This window comes from Octodon degus, unplaced genomic scaffold (genome assembly GCF_000260255.1).
Source record: "Octodon degus isolate 3935 unplaced genomic scaffold, OctDeg1.0 scaffold00098, whole genome shotgun sequence".
Classification (NCBI taxonomy): Eukaryota; Metazoa; Chordata; class Mammalia; order Rodentia; family Octodontidae; genus Octodon; species Octodon degus.
This window is the reverse complement of record NW_004524674.1, coordinates 7963270-7985897: the sequence shown is the minus strand read 5'-3', so window position 1 is coordinate 7985897 and position 22628 is coordinate 7963270. Positions and strand designations below refer to the sequence as shown.

Below are 22628 nucleotides of genomic sequence, written 5' to 3'. Positions count from 1 at the left end.
AGGAAAAAACAATGACTCTTCTGAACATATTTACTCATTCAAATTTATTTCCTAAGGAAGAAATTGTTTGTGGATCTGTGATATTGGTAAGGCCACTGAATGAAGATTCTTATGAGAAAAGCTTGGGATATTCTCCTCTCTCAAACTGATGTGGTCCACTTCATTTGGTTTCTGGATAAATATTTGCATGGTCTGTTGGAATGTCTATTTATTTGTTATTCTCTCAAAGTTCTTTTCTACCTTTGTCAAATAAATATTTCATTTCTTTTGGAAGAGTCATGGGTCAAGCTTAAAGTATTTTTAAACTTTTACCTAAAACTCTTTTGTGTGAATGTATAATGTGTGTGTTGCTAAGTGATTCACATTTGCATTAAAAAAGCCACTAAAATTGTGGGTCAAGACTCCAAGTGTAGGGTGGTAATCATCAGTGCCCAGTATAGAGGTAGGGTGAAGGTTTTTTACTGTATATTTAAGAGATGGGCAGTGACATAGTCAAACGTCAGGCAGGGGAAGGACATGTCACTCTTGAGTGCTCTGAATTGACCTGGGCTCATGGTGCTCTGTGAGCAGGTGGATGACTCTGTGCTCTCGGAAGACCCACCATAACCTCCACATTGCAGCAAATGCTTAAGCTTTAGTATTAGACCCAGCTGGGTAGAAATGCTACCCACCAGCCTTGGCACTTTGGGAAACCACTAAACCTATCTAAATCATGACCTAGTTTATAAGCTAGGGATTGAAACCATTCCAGGGAGGAATCAAGGGTTAGAGACATACACAGAGCACTCAGTATGACATCAGGCTCGTAGTAGGCACTCACTAAACCAGAGCTGCTATTTTGTTGTTTTTCTGGAAACAAATGAAACCTAGCAAGAGAACATACCAGTGGCCTTCTTGTATCTAAGCTGGAGCATGAAATCCTAGTGGAATCTTATCCTAAACTCAGCAGCAAGTTGGATCTAGATCAGAGGAGCTGCAGAAATTACTGATGGGTGAGGAGGTAAACCTTGTGAAGATCAGTTTACTAGAACTAGAAATATTTATTCCACAGAAGGAAAAACCAGGGAGCAAATAATGACCTTCAAGAATGCCAAATATTCTCACGCAGACAACTGGCTGGTTTATGTCTCCTTTGAGGCTAGACCTAGGGAAAGTGACTGGAATTTGCAGTTTGGGAGATTTAGATTAGACATAAAACATCAAGCTCTGATAGTAGGGCTTTCCTATCTTAAGAAGGAGCAATGTATTCTGCAGAAACTCTTTAAAATCACAAGTAGATGCTTATCTTTCTAGGAAGTGATCAGTAATGAAACATCTGGGAAATATCTTGAAGGAGGAAGGACAGCAGACTGTTTACCCTGTAGCTGAGAGCAGTAAGGTGGAAGGGGGGAGACAGGATTGCCACGTAAAATTCCAGAGAAACGGGAGGTATCTCGTCTCCCTGGCCCCCCAAACAGAGTTAAGTGCTAATGTGTGCGTATGTGGGAGGTTGGCTAAAGAAGGCGCATTTCCGAAACATGCAGGAGAGAGACTTTTCTAGGTAAGCTGTTTGGCTGATAGCATTTTGGAGCAACATGGATTAAACTGATGGTTAATTTTTGGCATCTCACCACAGGACAAAGACCATTGTACAGGGAGGAATCAATACTCTGAAATTCTCCCCCATCCTAGTTGGAGAATACATAATAAACAATTTCACTTTTAGGTCATGGTAACACATCCAACTGGCCACCATCACATTTCAGAATTGCTTATGACTTCATTTTTAGTAACTCACAGAATATATGCCTCTTGATGACTGAAGGGTGCATGTGAAATAGCTGAGGTTTGGAGGAACAAGGATGGTTCGTGCTGTTTGCAAAATGCAGATGAATTTTGTTTCCACATCAATTTAGCAACACATGAGACATCTTACACCAGTTTTCTTTTCTGGCTTCTATAGGCAAGAGAATTTTATTATGTCCAATTTGCCAAGCGTGTAGTTGCTTACATGGGCGTTCTTAAATGTTCTTGAAATTCCTCACCACTTGTCCTTCCCAACATCCATAAATTCTTTCTTGGAATGTGTCAGGAAGAGCCAGGAGCCAGGAAACAGCCGTAAGGGTGGATATTTTTCCGAAGATATCTGATCCCCACAACTGAGTGAGGTCAGCACAACCCAAGGCATAGAATAATTGAGAAAATTTGAACTAAAACCCCAAGCCTCTCCCAGCCCCGGGTGCTTGGGTCCCAGTGCTCAGAAGTGATAATCCCTTTAAGTAGCATGGTGCCTTAATTGGTGCCCAGATAGGATATTAGCGGAACCAGCAATCGCTCAAAGCCCAGGGAATTAATTCATTTAGAGACAACTTATCTTCATGTCCAATAGAGATGAGTGGGATGAGTATTCTATCAGGCTGCAGCCTAGCCTGGAGGTAGTGGGGTGTTTCAGACACAGTGGTGGTCAGATCTTTTTCTCAGTGAGCCCACGGTCTCATAAAAGAGACAGACACGTAAGCAGACCCTTACTGAGAAGAGAGATAAATGCCAAAATTGAACAAATACCCAATAAAAGTCTGTGTAATGCTTGAGAGTATCTGCTCCAGATTTAATCTGACACTTTTAAAACTTGGCTCTGCCACTGGGTATTAGTCTGATCCATATAGAGTTGCCATTTTTTTTGTTGTTGTTACAGGGTCTTCAGGGTCTACAGGGTCTCACTATGTAGATCGAACTTGTAGCAATTCTTCTGTTTTCAGCCTTCTAAGCACTGGGATTACAGGCATGCACCACTATGCCCAGTCTCAATCGCTGTCTCAGCGTGCCCCGGGGACAGGGTCAGCATGGCATGCCAGGGATCAAATCCCAGCCTCTGAGCTCTGCCTAAGCAGGTGTTTTAGTCTGCTGAGCTATCTGGCCAGCCCTGAGTTGTCATTTTTTAAAAGATCAGAATGGTTAGGTAGTGGCAACTCTGGATACTTCCCTCTAGTAGCTATAATCTTGATGTTCACCATTCCCTCTCGGCCCTGAAGTTTTTCATTTGTAAAATGGTAGCATGAATGTCAATTGCACAGGAAATTCTTTCATTTAAGTGAGTTGATGCACATGAAACAATTAGCTAACACTAGAAAAGAAGGTGATCTTAGTGCCCAGTGTGATTAACTGCTTGGCATTTTCACTGGAAGAAAGTAGTTGAAGGGCCAGGAAGATAACTCAGTAGAATAAGCGCTTCCCTGGCAAGCACAAGGGCCTGAGTTCAATCCCCAGTTCCACAAAGAAGAAAAAAGAAAAAGGAAAAAAAAAGAAAGAAAAAGAAAAAGAAAGTAGTTGAGAAGAGGATAGTCTCTGCTGAGTGGGAAAATCATGAGAATTTTAGGAAGTCTTCTCTTCCTTCAAAGACCACTGTTGTCTTTTTATGTATTTGGTATAGGGCCTCACTATGCAGCTCAGACTCCTAGTGATCTTTGTGTTTCAGCCTCCCTGGCACTGGGATTACAGGCATGCACCACCATGCCTGGTCTTGGTGGCTGGTTCAGTGCACCCCGGGAGGGGCTGGCACAGCATGTGCTATGGGGATAGAACCTGGGTCTTTGCACTTGCCCAGGCAGGCACTTAGACTTCTGAGGTATCTCCATAGCCCAAAGACCACATTTTTTTTTTTTCACCAGAAAAATCCTTCCATTGGCTTTTTTCATGGAAGTGCATCATTCTTGAGTGTTCCTGCTTGTCAGCTGGCGGAGGTGCCCTGCAATACTTAGGTGAGCACAGAATCTATGACTACTGCCCTGGTTTGCCTTCTAACTCATCTGCTCTGATTTAGTAGCAGGGAAAGCCTGGGTGGGGCCCCGTTTTGGGAGGTCAGTTCCCTGGCCAAGGCTTTTTGGGGGCAGTGCTGCTACTGGGACGGCTGTCCGTGCTGCCGAGCCAGGCTCTCTCCAGAACAGATTGTCTGTGGGTTAATCTTCCAAGGCCTGCTCGTAATGGGAAATATTTGGCTCAGCTTCTCAGCACTTTCCATATGCAGAAAGAAATCCAATTCTAGCATCAAAATCACATTTGAACAGGGCTTAGAGCAACTGCGGAAGATCATGGAGCCCAGGACGCTGAACCAGTGGCAGCCATGCATATTGTTTGTGTACATGGTAGATGCCAATACTCAATAATGACACACTCCTGGGTGGTGCCACTTTCAAAGTGCTCAGAATCTGTCACTCCATGCCATGAAGTAGAGACAGCACAAGACATGTGACTTACTTTCCTTATTATCTACTTATTTAAGAGAGTAACCCAACTGCAACTCCCAGAGAAGGCCACCCAGACAATGAGTGGTAAAACCAGTCAAAACCCAGAGATCCTGCCTCTCAGTCAAGGAATCTGATCAGGTGTTGCGCTTGCTCTAGATCATGGGCAGGGAGAAGAAGAGCTGGGGGATTTCAAAAGAAGGGCATCACACGTATGCACCACAGCTATAGCTAATAATGTGCTGTAGACATGAAATTGGCTATGGCGGATCCTAAGTGTTTTCAAAACACACGCATGTACACTTGCATGTACACACACACACACACACACACACACACACACACACACACACTCCATAAAATTAACTATGCAAGGTGGTGGTTGTGTTAACTAGCTTAAATCTGTTACCTATTTCACAAGGTGTATATATCAAATTATAATGCTGTACATTCCATTTTCATTTACAAACTATAGCCCACAAAACCCGGAGGAAAAAAACTAAAACAGAAGAGCATATGGGAAAGTTTTCCATTAACTCTTCCTCCTTTTTTCTCCTTTCTGGCACTAGGGATTGAAGTCACTGCCTTGTTCAAGCTAGGCAATACCCTAAACACTTTACCACTAAACCAAATCCAAGCAGCCCTCCCCACCATCTGCTGTCTTTTATGGTACTGGGTTTGTGTCATGGAATGTATTGTACCAGAGGATTTGCCCCGAGCTACATCACATTTACACCCCAAGGCTTTTTTTAAATTTTATTTATCTTTTGGGACAGAGCCATGTCAAGTTGCCTAGGTTGGTCTTGAACTTGAAATCTCTGCCTCAGTCTCCTGCATAGCTATACAGCTATGCACCATGCTGTGCAGCAGATTTATTTTCACTCTTAGTCTGAGGACACTGTCATCATTTCCAGAGAGAAATATTAGGGTTAGAACCTGGAGAATGTCAGTGTTAAGAGATTTCTCACCTTCTTGGTCCTGTAAGGTTGGGTTTACTTATCCATCCATCCATTTACCCATCTCTCTTTTAAAAAAAAATTATTATTCTTATTTTTTCTGTATTTTAGGGAAGGGTCTGCAGGGTGTTCAGGGTCTCATTACTAGATCGGATTCATAGTGATTCTCTTGTTTACAGCCTCCTAAGAGCATGCCACCATGCCCAATCTCAACTACTGTCTCAGTGCGCCCCGGGGGTGGGGCTGGCATGGCAGGCCCAGGGATTGACTCCCTGCCCCCAGTGCCTGCTTGCTAGCCCTTTAATCTGCTGAGCTATTTGGCTGACCCTTTACCTGTCTCCTGAGTACTTACTTCTTAACTCCTGACCATGTGACATATCATGAAGCAGGACTGACACAATGAAGGCAAACATGGTCTGTGTATACCAACACTCACACTCTCCTCCAAGAAGAAAAAGTAATTACTTTTAAATGCACACATGGTAGATTTACTGCTTATGATGCTGTAAGTGCTGTCAGGTTTGGAACACAGCATAAGGCCAACAGTAAGAGTATAAATGTTAAGATTATTTCAAAAGTAAGTCATCTGTTTGCTTACTAAGGGATGTACAATATGGTGGACACTGAGGAAAAGAGGCTAAGTGAAGAGCATTTCCCTCTTCCCAGAGGTCCTGGGGCTAGAACAGGAAAGCTAGGTTGGTAGCCTAAGTGAGAGAACTGAAGAAGGTGGTGTCATGGTAAGCGGTCACATTCATGGCAGGCTTCTCTGTGGAGAATGCACATAGATTCAGCACATATTGGTTAAAGGGGCCTTAGATAATGAGAGAGGTTGATATACTACAGTGATAATAAGTGTAGTAAATAGATCATTATCTATTGCGTAATGAGTGTTTACATTACTGGAGTCTATGCTAAGCATTTTGCACATCCGATTTCAAATTCTCATTAAATTACATGAGGTACACTCTGTCCTCTTTGTGCAGATGAAGAAATAGAGGTGTAGAATCATTAAACATCTTGTGAAAATTCCTCTAGTTCCTTAGTTCTAGGGTCAGGACTCAAACCCAGGCCCACCCAAGTTCAAAGGCAGTGCCTTGAACTATCACCTGAGGTGACTTTTGTGCCAGAGGGCCAAAGGAAGAGTTATGGTGCAAGGACAGACCTATACTGACCCTTCGGGACTTTAATGCAGTATTGGTAGCCTTAAAGTTCAAGGAAGGGGTAATATTACCAGTTCCTGGGAACTAGAAGGTGCTGGACATCCTGCTGCCTGCTGGGAAGGTGTGACAAGCTCACGGACAACTGTGAGACACTACCATTTACTTTTGGGAATGTGCTTCAGAGGATTCTAGAAAGCTCCTTTACCATCTCTATATGAACAAAACCCAAATCATTGTTGGATCTTTCATTTGGCAACTTCAGCTAAAGACTGATCTTTCTCACTTCTGAATTATCTGAATAATTAATCTGATATTATTTCCAAAAAGATTTTTTGAGTGTCTTTATTCTGTTTCTATATCTTCTGAAAAATTAGGTAGTTCTACTTTGCAAGTTAGCTAATTCTCCCTTGGACTTATGTACAGCTAGCTGCGTACTCTAAGTCTACCTGTGGTTAGATTGTGTTCTGCCGGTAACTCCATGAGGGCAGAGACTACATCTGAGATCTTCATGTCTGCATACCAACTCCAAACATTCTCTAACACATAATAAAGGCACAGTATGTTCATGTTTACTGTAATAAAGCTGAATGTATTTCTTGATTTGAACTCAACATGTAGCAGGATCCCATATTTGTAGAATTAAGGTGTGAATGAATACTCTTTCCCTGGTGAGTAACGTAATCATTTCTGAGACCCCATCTAACTCCAGATGTATCAGGCAGTCCATCATAGCCTCAGTTCTGTAATTAGACTCCTTTCTATTCACTCAGGGTTTCAGTAAGTGCTTATGTGCCAGAATACCAGGCTAAGTACAACAAAAGTGACTACAACAGCACTCCCTCTCCCCAAAAGAGTTCTTGTCCATGCCCCGGGCTCCTGAGAGCCCAGTGTTGTTTGTTTGCAGATAAGCTTTCAGTATGACAGTATTTCTGTTGAACTTACTTTTAGATTTCACTTTAGACCCAAGTCAAATGACCAGCATGAAGTCTAAAACTCAAAGTTTCTCAAACATTGCACGTTTCTTCCTTAAGCTGCTTATCTCAAGCATTTTCTTACTTCATGGGCCCCTCCCTCCTTTTCTACCTCTTAACCCTTGAACAGAAGTCTCATTACCAAACACATTAAATCCACAAATTTTAATCCATGAAATATTTCCATCTAGATGCAATAATGACATTCATATTTGTGGTTGAGTATACCTAAGAAAAGCTCAGATGAAATATGACTAGATCCATTGATACATTCAGACCACAAACTGCCTGGTGCAGTCTGGTTTCAATTTTTGAAATGAAATTGCAGTGCATTTCTTTTTCTCTTCAATTTCTTGCCTAGACAGAAAAGAAAATAAAAGGCAGGTCTGACCAAGTAGTAACACTATAGATTCCTGTAAAATTCTGGAAAATTGTTTCAAAATAGATCTGAATTCATTTCTCAATGGAACAGTAGTCTTTTCTCTTTTATCCTTCACCTAGAATTTTAAGAAATCTAGCTAGCTTTTTAACAAGTCTTGGAAAGTGAGCTTTCAGGTATGGGAGCCAAGATGAAGAAATTAAGGAGAACTATCTAGGAAAGTCAAGTTAGAGACTCTACACAGGAGTGGGGAGTGGGGCACGCATGTGCCAAATATTTAGCATTAGCAGGAGCAGAAAGATTTGGAAATCTTTTCTAACCCAATGTACTGATATTCAAACAAGTAGAATTCTGTTCGACTGAGGCCCGACTTAGAAGGAGCCAGATGGAACCAGTGACAATCTCCAAAGTCTACCAGAACTGTGTTCTGTAATATTTGCTACATGGTGATAGAGTATAACTCCTGACATGAAAACAGGTCTGTGATACGTTAGCAGGAAGCTGGATTCTCAGGGAAAGCTAAGCCAATTTCATTAATGCATACAATCCTACATGAAGCTTACTTTCATTGTTTTTCTTTCTAAAAGGAGCGTCACTGAAACACAATAATTCTAGCTAGCATTGTGCTTTATGTCTTACATGGTATACCTCATTAGTTTTCTCAATTTATAGAGGAGACAATGGAGGCTTCCTTGCCTCAGGTCATACTGTCAGAAAAGAGGAGCAGCGATGTCACTCAGGTAGGCTGGCCACCTGATCAGGGATAGGATTCTTAACCATCAGCTGCATTTTAATGATGGCAAAGGGTGGTTTGCGTGACAGAGCTTAAAGGACTAACTTCAAAAGGACCGAAGGTCTAGGCTTCTGACTGACTGCTGGGGATGGAAACCCTTTATGATTTACAGACTGGGAAGGAGAATATAGAAATGTAGCTAATGATTAACTCAGCCTTAATATAGCAGTATAATTTTAGGCAGCATTTTCATGTCTATCTACAACATGTTGAGAATTATTAAGGGAGGTAGCAAAACGGTTTCATAATTAACCATGCTTGAGAAATGCTATTTTTAAACTTAGTGTTATTTCCAGCCAAACAAATTACATAGAATTCTCTGCTTCAGGATTTTCCAGGGTCTTTTATGTGCTTGTGTTCATGGAAATCTCCAAGAAAAGGACAGTTTATAGAGTGTTTCTCAAACATACTTGATTCTTTTCTGTTTGAAGTGCGTCACACGATTAGGTCTGGAGTCACACAATGTGGAAAGTGCTGGAATAGAACAAATTCCTGACCCTTTCTCCTTTCATGGTTTTTCATGTCATAGATGGAAACATGATATACCTGTGAGAGGTAGGAAACCCTGGGATTGGAGGGCTTGAAGCAATTTAAACTAAGAATAGGGCAAATAAGTTAACACGTATCACATGTCTGGAACTTGACAGAAGCTGTTTAATTGTGAGGTCAGTCCTAAATGTTACAGATCATAGTTCCCATTTTCCTGGTAGAACAACAGCAGGCTTGAAATCATGAAATAAATTGCCTAGTCTATAATTATTTGAGTTAAAATGAAAGGCCTCATCTTTCTGCTACACCAAATTATTGTTCAAAGCAGACTATGGTTTTATTTAAAGAATGTTTGTATGATGAATTTCAGAGGAGAAACTCAGCATCATTATTGTAAGTGGAGTTGTTGGCTTTCTGAAAAAAAAAAAGCAATGTAGGATAGTGAAGTGTTGGTTGGGATGCCTGTGTTGATTTCATTTATTATTCTGAACTCGGGGAAGGGTACAAAACCAAGGGTACTTGTGATGGGCCAGTTTTTACTGGCCCCAGGTAACAGCCTGTTTTCCTTTAGTCTGACCTGGAGAGATGGTTGATAAGTGAAAGACCAAGTAAGAAGTACCTAAAGAGGAGGCTTCAAAATCTATCATTTATGGAACAGTAGGCCTCACGCTGTGTACCAGACAAAACCAGTATGGTTTTCAGGAACTCAGTCAAGGGATGAAATTATTTGGAAGCATTTTCAAGTTATATCATTCATTTCCAAAAGGATGGAATTGTGTAAACAAGTGTAGAAATAAACAGCAAGAAAAACAGGGAAAGTTTTGTTTAGCTAGGATCATTTAATGAAATATACGGCAGGAAAGTCAAGCAATTTAGCCAAAAAGATAAAAATCAGAAGTCATGGAAAATACAGGATGAATCATGCAAGTGAGTAATTCTTTCATCGTTTTTTTCCAGTTCTTGCAGGTATAGGGTTTGGCACTATATTTTGAGAAGGAGCTGGACTTGCCAGATGAAGCTATATTTCAGCTTCAATTTCTTTATATATATGAGAGATGTCTACAGCTTGCTAGCTTATGGTAACTGGAAATTATGTACAAGACTTACCATCCTGACTGGCAGGGGCCAACAATGTTTATTTATCACACAGTAAATGTGTTAAGCTTTGAAGTCAGAGTATCACTGTTGCAACTATTCAACTGGTTTTGTAGAGAAAGTAGCTGTAAGTGATATGCAAAGAATGAGGTGACTATTTTTTAAAAAGATAAAAGCTTTATTTACACCATCTTAGAGTTTGCTGACTTCTATTGGAATATAGTAGTCAATAAATGACATCTCCTATTATAAGACCAAATATAGATTGAACTGTACAGGAAGAAAATTAAGATGAAATGTGTTGTTAGTGCCTGTTACACACCTGTTTTGTGCCAAACATTATGCTAAGTGCCTTTTTATGCATGCTATCATGTGTCTTGTCTTTTGTCATGATAGCCTAGTGAGTTAGGTAGTACTTATGCCAACGTGGGAATTAAACTGAGACTCAGGGAGGATCTCTGGCATGGGAGAGACAGAGCTAGACAGTGAATCTTGATTTGTGGCACTCAAAAATGCAATTTCACTGACATTTTGAACTACATGGGACTGACTCTTTAGGCAACTTCTTTCAGTTCATGAAAGATGAACACCAAAATTTGCACTGCCTGATAAAGAGAAAGACCAGCGTCCTAGAAGTTATCTTTACCACTTATTTCCTAGGCTCCTCGCAGCTCTCTGGTGGTTGTTCATGTGTAAGCACCAAAATATTTGACCTCTGTCTTTCTACCCACTTCTGGCGGCATCTCAAGTTTTATACGTTTCCTCTTTGGAGAACACTTAAGCCAAGGTGTACTGTTTGCAAATGTTTATTAGCTTCTGGGCAGACATTGGCAACTTTTCTTTGGCCCAGAAGGCATTCCAGCATCTACTGAGATCTGGCCATGTTCATTAATTATTGTAGCCAAAACGTTTGACTAATTAGAATGCATGTCTCTACCTCTGGAGTTACATTTTCCTGCCCTGGGCATGCCTATTTTGGCCCAGTACTTCTTTTGGCCTTTTTTTTTTTCCTTTTATTATAGATTTAGATGAGTAAGAACAAATTTACAAAACCCTTGAAAATTGACAAAGCCTGGGATTTCATGCGGAGTTTCCTTAAATTATGTTCTAAGATATTTTTGGGCAGATGTCTTCTGGAGAATGTTAGATCAGTTTGTGGGTGTTGGGTTCACTTGAATGAATTAATTGCTGTAGGATTTCTCAGATCATGCACTGTACTACCCCAAACCTTCCATTGGCTTCTTATTGCATACAGAAAAAAATTGAAACTCCCAGGCAGTACTTGAAGATCTGGTTTCCCCCAAAGACCCTCCAAACCTTACTCTGTCTGAAAAGAGCACCATTCTCACCACCACTTGTGTTGTTTCCTTACCTTGTTCCATTTATTTACTTATTTATTTATGATGCCTTTTATTAGCATATGTTCATATAATTTAATAAGGACATTCATGTTAGTAACTCATGCTTCAGATGTCATACCTTTGTCACTTTTACTTCCCCTTCCCCTCCCTGTCCTTCTTTCTCCCCCTATTCCAAGATCCCTTCCCCACCTCCACAAAGTCCACTTCTCTGCTTCCTACCATCTTTCTTTTCTTTTCTTTTCTCTTTAAATTATTTATACCTTGAGTTTCTTGTGGAAGAGAAGCCATGTGATATTTAACCTTCTATGACTGATTTATTTCACTTTCAAGTTTAGTTTTTAGCAGTTGCCACCACTGAGATTGTACACAAAGTTGATTCAGTTCTTTGGGTTTATCCTTCTCCCTTCCCATTTTGGCCTGAATGTTTCTATCTCCAAAGTTCACATATCAAAACCTAATTGCCAAATGATTGTATTAGCTGCTGTGATCTCTGGGAAGCACTTGGGTTAGGCAGGCTGTGGGGTTGGTGCCCTGATGAAGGTGACTTCAGAGGGTCCCCATTTTCTTTCATAGGACACAGCTCAAGGTGACATCTATGAACTAAGAAGTAGGCCTTCTCCAGATATCAAATATACTGGCGTTTTAGACTCCAGAGACTCCAGGCTGAGAGAAATGGATTTCTATTTTGTGTAAGCCACCCAGTTTGTGATATTCTGTTTTAGCAGTCCACATGGACTGGTACACTTTGCACTAATGTAAGTTCTATGAATATGAGGATCTTGCTTATGCTGTTTTTTAAATTGTATTGTCTGCGCTTGGGATGAATCACCAAGTGGACATAAGAACTGTGAATTTCCAAGAACAGGATGGTATAAAGTGTGCCCCAAACTCATTGGTCTACAGCACACACTTTCAGATACATCTTATGAGAATGATCCTTCCCCAGGCACACTTCAGGAACTGTTCTCTAGTGGAGTCTTATCACAAAGAGCTACTCCGATGACATGTAACAATGATCATGAGATACCTGCACTGAGTGCCAGTTCCTGTGCCAGACAATGCACTATCACCAGATCATTTAGTCATCTCAGTGACATTCTAAATTTGTGAAATATTGATGAGAAAAAGAAAGCTTAAAGGAGTGAACTAATTTGGCCACGACTGCCTAGCAACCAAATGCCTTTTGAACCCAAAGCTTGCTGATGCCAAAGCCATACTCCTAGCCATTATTCATCCCTTCCCCTGGGCCATGGATTTCTCCATGCCCTAAGACAAAGAGCTCTTTGTCTTCATCCCTTACTTGAGCACATTTGTTTCTCTTACTAGTCCTTGGCTGATCCTTGCTATAACCTCCAGGTTGTCAGCCATCTCTGTGGCTCAGCCTCAAATCCCCAGACAGGCCTCCTCTGTCCTTGGTACTGGTTTTGTTAAATCTCAGGCAATGCATGCTTTTATCCTGGGGCAACCTCTTAAAGCAAGGACATTCCTTGAAGTCTGTGTCCTGAAACGGTTTCCTGTCCTAGGGCTTCCTCCTGTCCAATGTTATGTCATCACTTTGCACAGTTACAAGCCCAGAGGGTGAAGCATGAAAACAACTTCAAGCTCTCGGCTTTCTGAACAAATTCTGGTAAGAAAGAGGATATCCCAGTTTGGAACACAGCAAGGACCCTTGTTGGTTGTTGAAGATTTATTTTAACTCAGTTTTGCTCAGCTTCAGATAAACCAAACATAGTTTTCCCTTTCTACATACTCAGAGGGTTGAAATGTGAATGGACAGGCAATCCCAAGATGAGAGAGATGAGAAGAAAAAGCATGCAGTAGAATGGGGTGACAGGAGAGAAGGCATCTGAGCTTAATTTTGAAGACAGACTAAGTCAGTAAAAAATATAGAGAAGGACATTCTAGGCAAAAAGACTTGGTATTTATAAGGAAATAAAAAAGGATAAAACAATTGCTGTGGAAGGTATGATTTTAGATGAAGGGCGGAGTCTGTTTAGAGAGCAGAGACAAGATCACAGAAAACATTTAATGTCACCTTGGGAGTTAGAAATGTTCCAATGGGCAGAAAAGAACCATGTGAAAGTCATTAGGTCTAGGAACGCTGGCCTCTACATTTCAAGGTTGAGCAGTATCTAGAAGGGAAAGATTGGTGTGATGTAGAACAAAGAGGAAGCTCTCACAATAGTTGAGTTGTGAGATGCTGATGCTTGTAACTGAAGGGTGATGATGGAGGGAGGGGAAAGCAAGAAGCTGATTTACTTGTCAAGACAGTAGAGTAACAGAAAAGGAATTAATCTCGGGTTTAAGTTTTCATTAAATCTGCCCAGAGAAATAAAGGGGAGAAGATGACAGAAATACTTAAAGTTGGATCACCTTGCATATCTTGTCATTAAATGTAATTTTTTTGAGCCATTGCCTTGGAAGACCCTGGCCTGGCCTGATATTAAAAGAAATCAGGGGTATCCAGTGAACTATGCCATTCAATGTAAAAGATTCATCTCTACTTTATAAATGGAGAGAGAAGTCCCATGGGACGCAGTCTAGTTCAGTGGCTGCTAAAATTACTTGTTGCCCATCAACAGAAGTACAGATGGGAGCTTGTCACTAACAACTGATTATTAGAAAATGGTGACATTGTATGGACTGAAGGATGTAGCAGACTCAAGGATAGTTCTCCCTCATTCTGCTTTCTGGTATTTTCATAATTGACTTGCCTTTAGCCAACAGCACTGGAATGTGGTACAAGACAGTTACTGCCATGATTAGGTTACAATGTCTCCTGGTTGAGAGACCTTCTTGTTGGCTTTGATGAACAAAATGGCAGCATTGAAGAAGCCCTGAGTATTCCCAGTCCAACAAATAGCAATAGAACTAAGGTTCTCGGTGCATCAGCCCTCAAATAACTGAGTCATTCAACAACTACAGGACTGGGGATAGAGCTCAGTGGCATAAGCACTTGGCTGGCAAGTATGAGGTCCTAGGTTCACTTCCCAGTACCAACAATATGAACAACAACAACAACAACAACAACAATAACAACAAAACACCTAAAAACAACAAAAACACCCCAAAAGCTGTATACATGAACCTCAACAATGGTTGTTCCCCACTTGAGCCTGTAGATAGGACCTGGATCCTAGCCAGTACTGTGAAAGAAACCCAAAACAGATGAGCCAATTAGTTGGTGTTCAGGTCCTTGATGTATAGAAGTTAGGAAATAAGAAATATGTATTGATTTAAGCCACCAAGTTTTGTGGTAATTTGTTATGTAGTAATAACTGCGATTCATGGCTCAGTCTATGTGAGCTAAGGCTATTTAGAGAATAAAACACTTCATTTTCTTTTCTTAGGGAATTCATTCACCCAACAGGGTTTTTTGTTGTCCCTGGCTTCCCAGAGTAAGAGTCAGAAGGCCCAGGATTCTGTTCTGACCCAGCTGCCAACTGGCATGAGATCTTAGGAAGATCCTTCCCTTTTCCATGTCTCAGTTTCACCATCTTTAAAATGAAAGATGTTAAACTAGGCCAGTGATTTGTGAAAACATTCTCTCTTTGCTACAAGAATCCTTTTACCAAATAAAATCTCACAAGGAAGCTCTATGTACAAAACAGATAAAAGTACAGCAACTCTGGAAGAAATAAAGTTGGGGGTGTCCTTTACTACCTTGTCTACGGCAGTCCCCAAACCACCTCTTGGGGGCTGTAAAGTCCAGTATTTAAACTCCTGGCTGAGAGGTGGCTCCTGAGCTGTCTTGGTTTTATTATTAAGTTGTACAAAAGTTTTTTACACAACCCGCTTGTGAGAGCACTGCCATTGATAGGTTTACCTCACACTACTTCTGCATGACCCTCTACAACCTGACCATCTCACAGTTGGCCTCTTTCCTTGGGCGCTGTGCTAATGGTGCCGCTGGTCCATGCTGGGCCAGCTTGTGGCTTTGGGAGCCAAACACATGGATTTGTTCTACTGAATCATGTTTCCTTAGGAATTTGCCTCTCTTCCTTATGTGGTGTTACGGTTTATGTCTAGATGACCCTTCAAAGCCTGTGTTCACAGGTGGGGCCTTTTCACAGGTGTCTGGATCCAGAGTCTGATGTTCGAATTGATTCATGGTTAAATTCTAGGATCAAGGGCACTAGGGTTGGGGGGTAAGTGCTGCCCTCCCTATGGAGCCTGGATAATTTATCAGGAATTGAAAGAGCTTTGGTTGTCTCTTGCTTGCTTTGTTACCTTCTGCCCTCCATCAACTGTTTCTCCTCTGTGATACCTACATGTCATGCCATCCTGCCATGGAGCTGGCTGATTATGGACTGAAACCTCTACAAACTGTGAGCTCATAAACCTCTCCTCCTTTCACTTTGTGTTCCCTCTAGTTTTGTCTCAGCAGTGACAGAAAAGAAACTAAGACATGTGGGTAAGCATTAAAAATATCAGTGCTATCATTTTGTATCTTGGTGACTACATGGACACCATGTTCCCAAGAGTCTCTGGCTGGCAGAGGGTCCAGTTATGTTCTGCGCTCTGTCCTTCTGGCTGGAGTGCACTGCAGGTGAGGTTACCTGTGGTCATACCGATTATAAGCCTATCAGAGCTCCCAGCACACTGATCCTATTCAGGGTTTCTTTGGCTCCACAGGCTTAGTGTCTGGAGCAAAAATATTCAATGTTTTCCATTCAGCATTCAGTCTCTTTCATTCTTTTTAAGCTGCTGAGTATGTTTGTGCTGTTCTGTACACCAGCTAAATGACCAACTTTGAGCCCCTCTCTTTCAAAGCATCCTCGGTCTGAAGCCCACCGCTGGAAATTGACTCATTGGCTTAAGCCTTGCCTTCTTTATCTGTCTACTCCATTAAAACTGTATTTCTTTAGCAATTCACTTGCTGTCTTTGGTCTTTTTTTCTTATCTGGAAAATGGGAATAATGCCTTATTATCCATGTAGCAGTGTGAGAGAAGTAGTTTTGGATGATGGGCAGGAATCGATGCTACCACTTTATACTTGGAGCAACAGATAACCTTGCAAGATTCAGTTGATTTGTGTGTAAAATCAGACACACTTGTTGGGAACAGTGGAGAGTGATGCACAAGCAAGTCATTCAATGCACAGTCTTAGTTTGTTAAAAATCATATTTTGTATGAGGGGGTGATTCATAAAACATCAGAGTATGAAAACTGGTGCAAAAAGCACTTTCAGAAGTAGAGCAAAATTATGTTATTGTTCCACTTTCTCAGCGACAGCAGATTATTTTCTAAGTAAATTCTGAGGACCTGATACCTGCTAGTGAGAGCCCAGGCTTTGCGGGAGAACAAATCCTGAGACGGGATGAGTGCGATTGCTGTGCTGAGTTTGGCTTGCTGAGGACTAATTGTTTTTACCCCTTTCTGAGCACTTGGAACTGGCCTTGAGCTCTGGTTCCACCAGTCACTTATTTGCATGACATCAGGTGAGCTGCCTAAACTTCTTCAGCCCCAGACTCCCATATTTAAATAGGAGGTGGCAACATTACTGGAAACAACAGCTGATGCGTAACATAGTGTCTGTAGAATTTTCAGCAAAAATGTACATTTAGGATTATTCATCAGGCTCCTCCTAGAATATTTTGGACACACTCATGTAGAAACTAGTAGGAGCCAGCTCCTCTCCTTTAAGGGAAAAGGTGATCGAAAATTAATTTTGAAGCAAACTGTCAGCTTTCAGAGCCCATGAAACATCTCTGGCACTTGCATAGGGTGTCTGAGGTGGATTAAATGAAGGATCCAACCGCAGCTCATTTTTTTATTTTTTTGTGACTGGTTCAGCCACCCTGGGGGCACGACTGGCCTAGCATGTTTTGTGAGGGGTCAAACTGTGGTCCCTGTGCTTGCCTCAACTTGGCTAAGCAGATGCTGTAGACTGCTGAGCTATCTCATCGGCCCCCAACCACAGCTCTTTAAATTGTGAGTTATACCTATACTGTAACATCATGTAACTCAGTTGTGTCCCAAATTTTCTGATCAAGGAGATTATGGGGCCACAGAGCATTGTGATTGATGATGTAGAGTGTGCTTAAGGAGAGTCACATGGAGAGAAAACATCCTCTCAGGCCTTCACAGAGAGCAAATTGGTCAAGCAATGGCCATGACTCATCCACATGGCTGACACTGAAAAAGGATCTACAAAGTGTGGTACAGGGTTTCAGGATAAATCCTGAGGGGACTTGACTGAACTTATCAGATACAAAAGTTACATTTCTTGTTATATAGGTCTTGCTTTATCTTGGTCTTAACCATCCAGCAGAAAGGTATAAAAATGAGGTATAAGAGGTGAAGCCATGTTGGTATGTTGGGCTGTAAAGAGCTCAGGTTAACGACTTCTGACATTGCCAGTCCTGTGGGTGACCCACTACTATCATGGACTACTGGACTATATTGTGCTGAATGCAGGCACCTTCAATATCTAAATGACAATGGAATACCCTTCTCTGAAAAAACTAAACAAAAAAAGGGGATACAAATGAATGACCATTTTGTATCTGTATATTCAAAATAGCTAGGCTAGATATACAGCTACATTCTCTTAAATCAATGAATAAGAAGTTTTGTTCTAATAGTGTTTGTGGATGGGATGTCATGTCTGCATCTTGTACAATGAATAACCACTGAGACAACAATGTGCAATGTATTTATTGTTGAAACTGTCCTGCTGACCGGTTTTGAAACTGTATCAGTGCTATTTGTTTCTCAACAAAATTATTAAAAAAATAAAAAAATAAATTATGAGTTACAATGTCTACATGATTGAGGACCTATGAAGTTCAGGAAATTTAAAAAATTCAGACAACTTGGCATGATTAGAAAAATTCCACCTATAAATAGGCCGAAGATACACATGGAAGGTATTTTCCATTCACAACTTGCTTTTAATGTCAGCATTTTGTTTTGGTTCCATGACAGAAGGTCAAGGAGAGTGCCGATAATGCGAACATTAGGCTGCTAAAGTTGAGGAAATGTGAGGTAAAGGGAAGGAAACAGCAAAGATTTCAGGGGGTAGGGTACAGGAAAACTGTCTCATCCCAAGGGTCAAAATCAGGTCGAGATAGATTTCTTTCTCCACAAAGAAGTCAAAAGGTGTGTGCAGCCTCTCATGATGGGGGAGCCCCTGCTGTCTTTTGTGATAAGTAGAATTACCACCTGGAGTTTGCTAGAAGCTCATCCCGTCACACTCTGAGGAGCTATTCCTCTTTGGAAGGCGGCCTTCATCTAATGTTTCCCACATGTTGAAGGCGTCTGAACTGGCCCAGAGTTACATTCAAGGGGATTCCCAGCAATCTCCTCAGAGTGAGAAGTGTTTGAACCATGATCTTCCTCTCTGAAGTTCTTCCCACAACCTTTTACAGACTGTCCTTGGAGTCTGCATTCCTAGACTGGGCAAACAGATTTCACTGCTTCTCTCACTTAACTTTTTTAGAATGGGATGCTTAGCTCCCCTAGAGCTCAGAAGGTGCAGCCCCACTCTCACAATCTGAGCTCTCACCTGCACTGTGCAGAGGAGGACGCACATACTTTTCCAGGATGGAAATCAGTGGAAATGACCTGACTGCGGCATCTAGCTTCATTTTCGTCTCTCCAGGGTTGAAATTTGAACTCTTCTGCTTCCAGGCAAAGCTGCACTGCCATGTGCTGACCTTTTCTGAGCACCATGAAAAGTGAGATGTGCACAGCTATTGTGTGGAATCAATCACCACCAGGGAGGCTTCTCGACCTTCAGTGAATGCCCTGACAGATGCCACCTACGCTTCTGCACTTGCTTAGCTGAACCTGACTTCAGGAGGGGATACAGCAGAAGGAGCAGGAGGCTTTCGGTAGGAAGCTTGAGTGCAAAGCTCGCACTTCCACTCAGTTAGATGTCAGTGGAGTCACTTAATATTCTTGAACCTTAGCTTTTTATTACTTACATTGCTTGACAATTAGATGAGACACCACAGGCAAAGTCCGCACTACATACGTGAAATATCATCAGCCTTCACTGTGAATTATTTTGTGTGCCTGTGTTTTATCACCTCAAAGGGATTGTGCATTTAGAGCCAATTAAATACTTGTGTCTTTCTTTCTACTTTTCCAATGGAAGTGGCTTTAGAATGGAAGGTTAAGCCTTGTATGGACTGGGCACTTTTTCCTAGAGGAAAGCATGGTTGCTGCTCATGTTGGCAGGGTACCTGCGAAGGAAGCATGGCTGTGTGTGCATAGGAATCCAGTGAGAGAAACAGAGAGATGTTCTGAGCTCAGTGTAAGCATTAGCAAGGGTAGGCTCGAGGGGGATGTATTTTTTATTCTGTCAGCTTGAATTCCCTTTCCAAATTCCATTCTGGTTATATGATCAGGCTACTGCTGTATTTATGGGTGGCCACAGCCTGCCTGGAGGGAATATTTAGCCAGAAAGGAAGTGTTTTCTTCTGAAGGGGATGGGAGAAGCAGAGGCCGTCAGAGCAAACACAGAAGAATGCGCCTCTGATTCGGTGACTACAGATACCTGGATCTGAAGTGCGGTGCCCTCACTTGTGTGTTAGAGCCTGGCATTCTCTTTCTGTATAGGCGCAGTGCATACCTCAGAATGTGGTGTGGATGTTTAGTGAGATAACCGTTACAGGTGGCCATAGCTTAGAGACTAGGTTCATCACAGATGTTGACTCTGACTCGCATTCACATAATTAGCTCTGTTGACTTTTTTACCCTTATTCATGTTTACGGTAGTATAGGGGGAATTATTCTCCCTCCTATGACAGACTACTCAGAGGATAAATTCTTAGTGAAGTGCACAGTGGCAGCCTGAATGTACACTGCTGTCTGTGAGATTCGTGGTTGTGCTTTCTGTTGGTCAGGACGCAGGGAGGCTGGCCCAGAGCGAAATACCCCTCATGCCAGGGTGAGGTTCAGAGTTTCTTACCACATTTCAACCAAAGTAACCTCCTGTCAATTTTCCTGAGATTTTGCCCCAAATTCATTGAATGAACATTTCCATAGTTAAAAATAAATTGAAGAGAATATTCATACTTTGCTCCCTTTTTGTTCCTTACATGCAGTTACTTTCCTGGGGTGCACAGGGCCGAGGCACACTAACTTGCAACCTGCAAAGAGCACCCCCCCATGCACCAGGCCAGCAAAACATCCATGAGTTTATTCAGGACTGAGCCAACTTCTCCCCAGCCGTGAACTCGGCTTGTCATGTCTCAGGGACAAGGCGGGAAGCTGGCTGTGGTGGGCAACGGTTTTCATTTCTAACGCACATATGGGAAAGCGCTATAAAAAAAAAAGAAAAAAAAAAGGTCCACAAGAACATGAAAAAGAGGCATTCATTCTCTAATGGGCTCTCTGTTCCAGTCTCCCTCTAGTTGAAAAGCATTTCCAAAGTATCCCCAGCAGCACTCCCGCACTTTATAGCCAGCAGCTTTAGAATCCTCAGATGCTTAAACTCAAAACCTCCTGACACTCTGTAATCAGAATTCAACATTTACACCCAGCCCCAGGCTGCTACTTTCTCTTCCAACCTGAACCAACACAACCCCTTGCTTGTAAAATATGGCCAAGTCTCCGACTTGCCAGCCTGGCCAGACACTCTCAGGCTGGGTGAGACATATAAGCCAGGAGCTGGGCTGGGGGGCGAGGAACGCGTGAGAAAGAACCCAAGACTGGCTCAATGCATTTTTTTTTTAACTTGCAGGGTGATGGCAGTTTTTGTCAATGGCAACCATTATCCAAACTTGCAGTTACGGAACCCTTGCTGCCAATCTCCTTAAGCCTCATTTTCTCTTCATTGCAATGGAAGTTCCTGTCCCTGCTTTAGAGAAATAGAAACTGAGCCCCCCCAAAGTGACACATTTCCTCTCAAACATACGTACGGTGGTAGTGGGAAGACTGGAGTCACTTCTGGCTTTGAAACCTGATGTCTTTATCTCCTACTACTGATGGGGCAGAGAACCCTAAATGCTTTCCAAAAGTCTATCAGAGGAGAAGCGTTTCCCACAAGTGGAGAAAATTGTTCTCCAGAGCCTGAATGGGGAGAGGTGATTCTAGAGAGATACTGCCGGCTCTAAGTATGTAAACATGCGTGAGTTCTACCTGAGTAGCAGGGAGCAGGATGTATTGAGGGTCCTCTGCCTGAAAGAGTGGAAGAAAGCACCCAGCACTTCCACTTGTTAGTGCTCTGGCCCTAGACTTGCCTCTGATCTCCCACCTCCAAGCATCTTTTCCCACAGGGTGGATATTGTGGGAACCAGATGAAGGCATGCTTCAAAGCTCCATAAATTGCCAGGGCTATTTTGATGATGTAGAATTTTGTGTTCCACACACAGTCCTTTAGGAGATTCCTCTTAACCTATCCCTAAGAGAGAAAACTCTACTTTTATACTAAACTTCCCCAGCATTCAAAGACAAAATAATATCCACAGGTGAATCAACCAGGCACAGGCATTAAAGAAAATTCTAAAGAAAGGTAGAGACAAAAACTTCACAAAAGTTCCTTCCAAGGTGACTATTCATACAGCCAGAACAAACAGAAGGAAATAGAGGATCAGAGGAGGGCAGGCAATCAGCGAAGGAACAGTGGAGGTGCGCGCACAGGATTGTAATCTACCTATCAGCCTTTTACACCAACAATAAAAAAAGAAAAAGCCAAAGTTCTATAAAAATAAAACACAGCCCATCTGGTAGCAGGAAGACTGACAAGTACATTGTAGCACATCATACTGATTTTAGTGATGGAGGAGGAGACTTACCTGTCCCTGGTTTGTGGGAAAGACCTAGGACCAGCGCACACAGGATCCCAGAGCGGTACCTGGCGACAGCAGCGGTTCCCACGTGCGCTGTCCCGCGTCGCCGGCCGCACTGTCTTTGTGCAGCCCCGAGGCAGGCGCGTGTGTCTGCGCGCGGGAGCGAGTGTGACAGTAGGCAGGCTGTGGCCAGAGCAGCCAGCTTGGGCTGGCTTATATAGCGAGCGCTTTGCTGTGTAAGGGGACGCCTCGCCTCCAGACATCCTTCCCCACTTTTGCAGTTGGTGAATTAAAGGAACAGCCCTCCCAGCGGAACAGGGTTAGCTCATGCGAGACGCAGCCGCTCTGGGCCCTGGGCCAGGGAAGGAACTCATTTGCATACAATTTATGGCGAAAGTAGGAATTCCCGCTTCCTCAGCCCTCCAGCAGGCAGAGTAGCTGTTCGCGAGGTGCGACTTTAGC

General features: G+C 42.3%; 1 protein-coding gene across 6 annotated transcripts in view; it reads right to left on the bottom strand.

The window, feature by feature from the left end:
- Tnc (tenascin C) overlaps positions 1 to 22378 on the bottom strand; it is a 91868-nt gene extending 69490 nt beyond the window's left edge. For all 6 annotated transcript variants that reach the window (XM_004638464.3, XM_023723281.1, XM_023723284.1 and 3 more), the window contains exon 1: positions 22173 to 22378. The gene's annotated coding sequence lies outside the window, so the exon portion shown is untranslated. The remainder of the gene's footprint in view (positions 1 to 22172) is intronic.
- Positions 22379 to 22628: the final 250 nt, after the last annotated feature.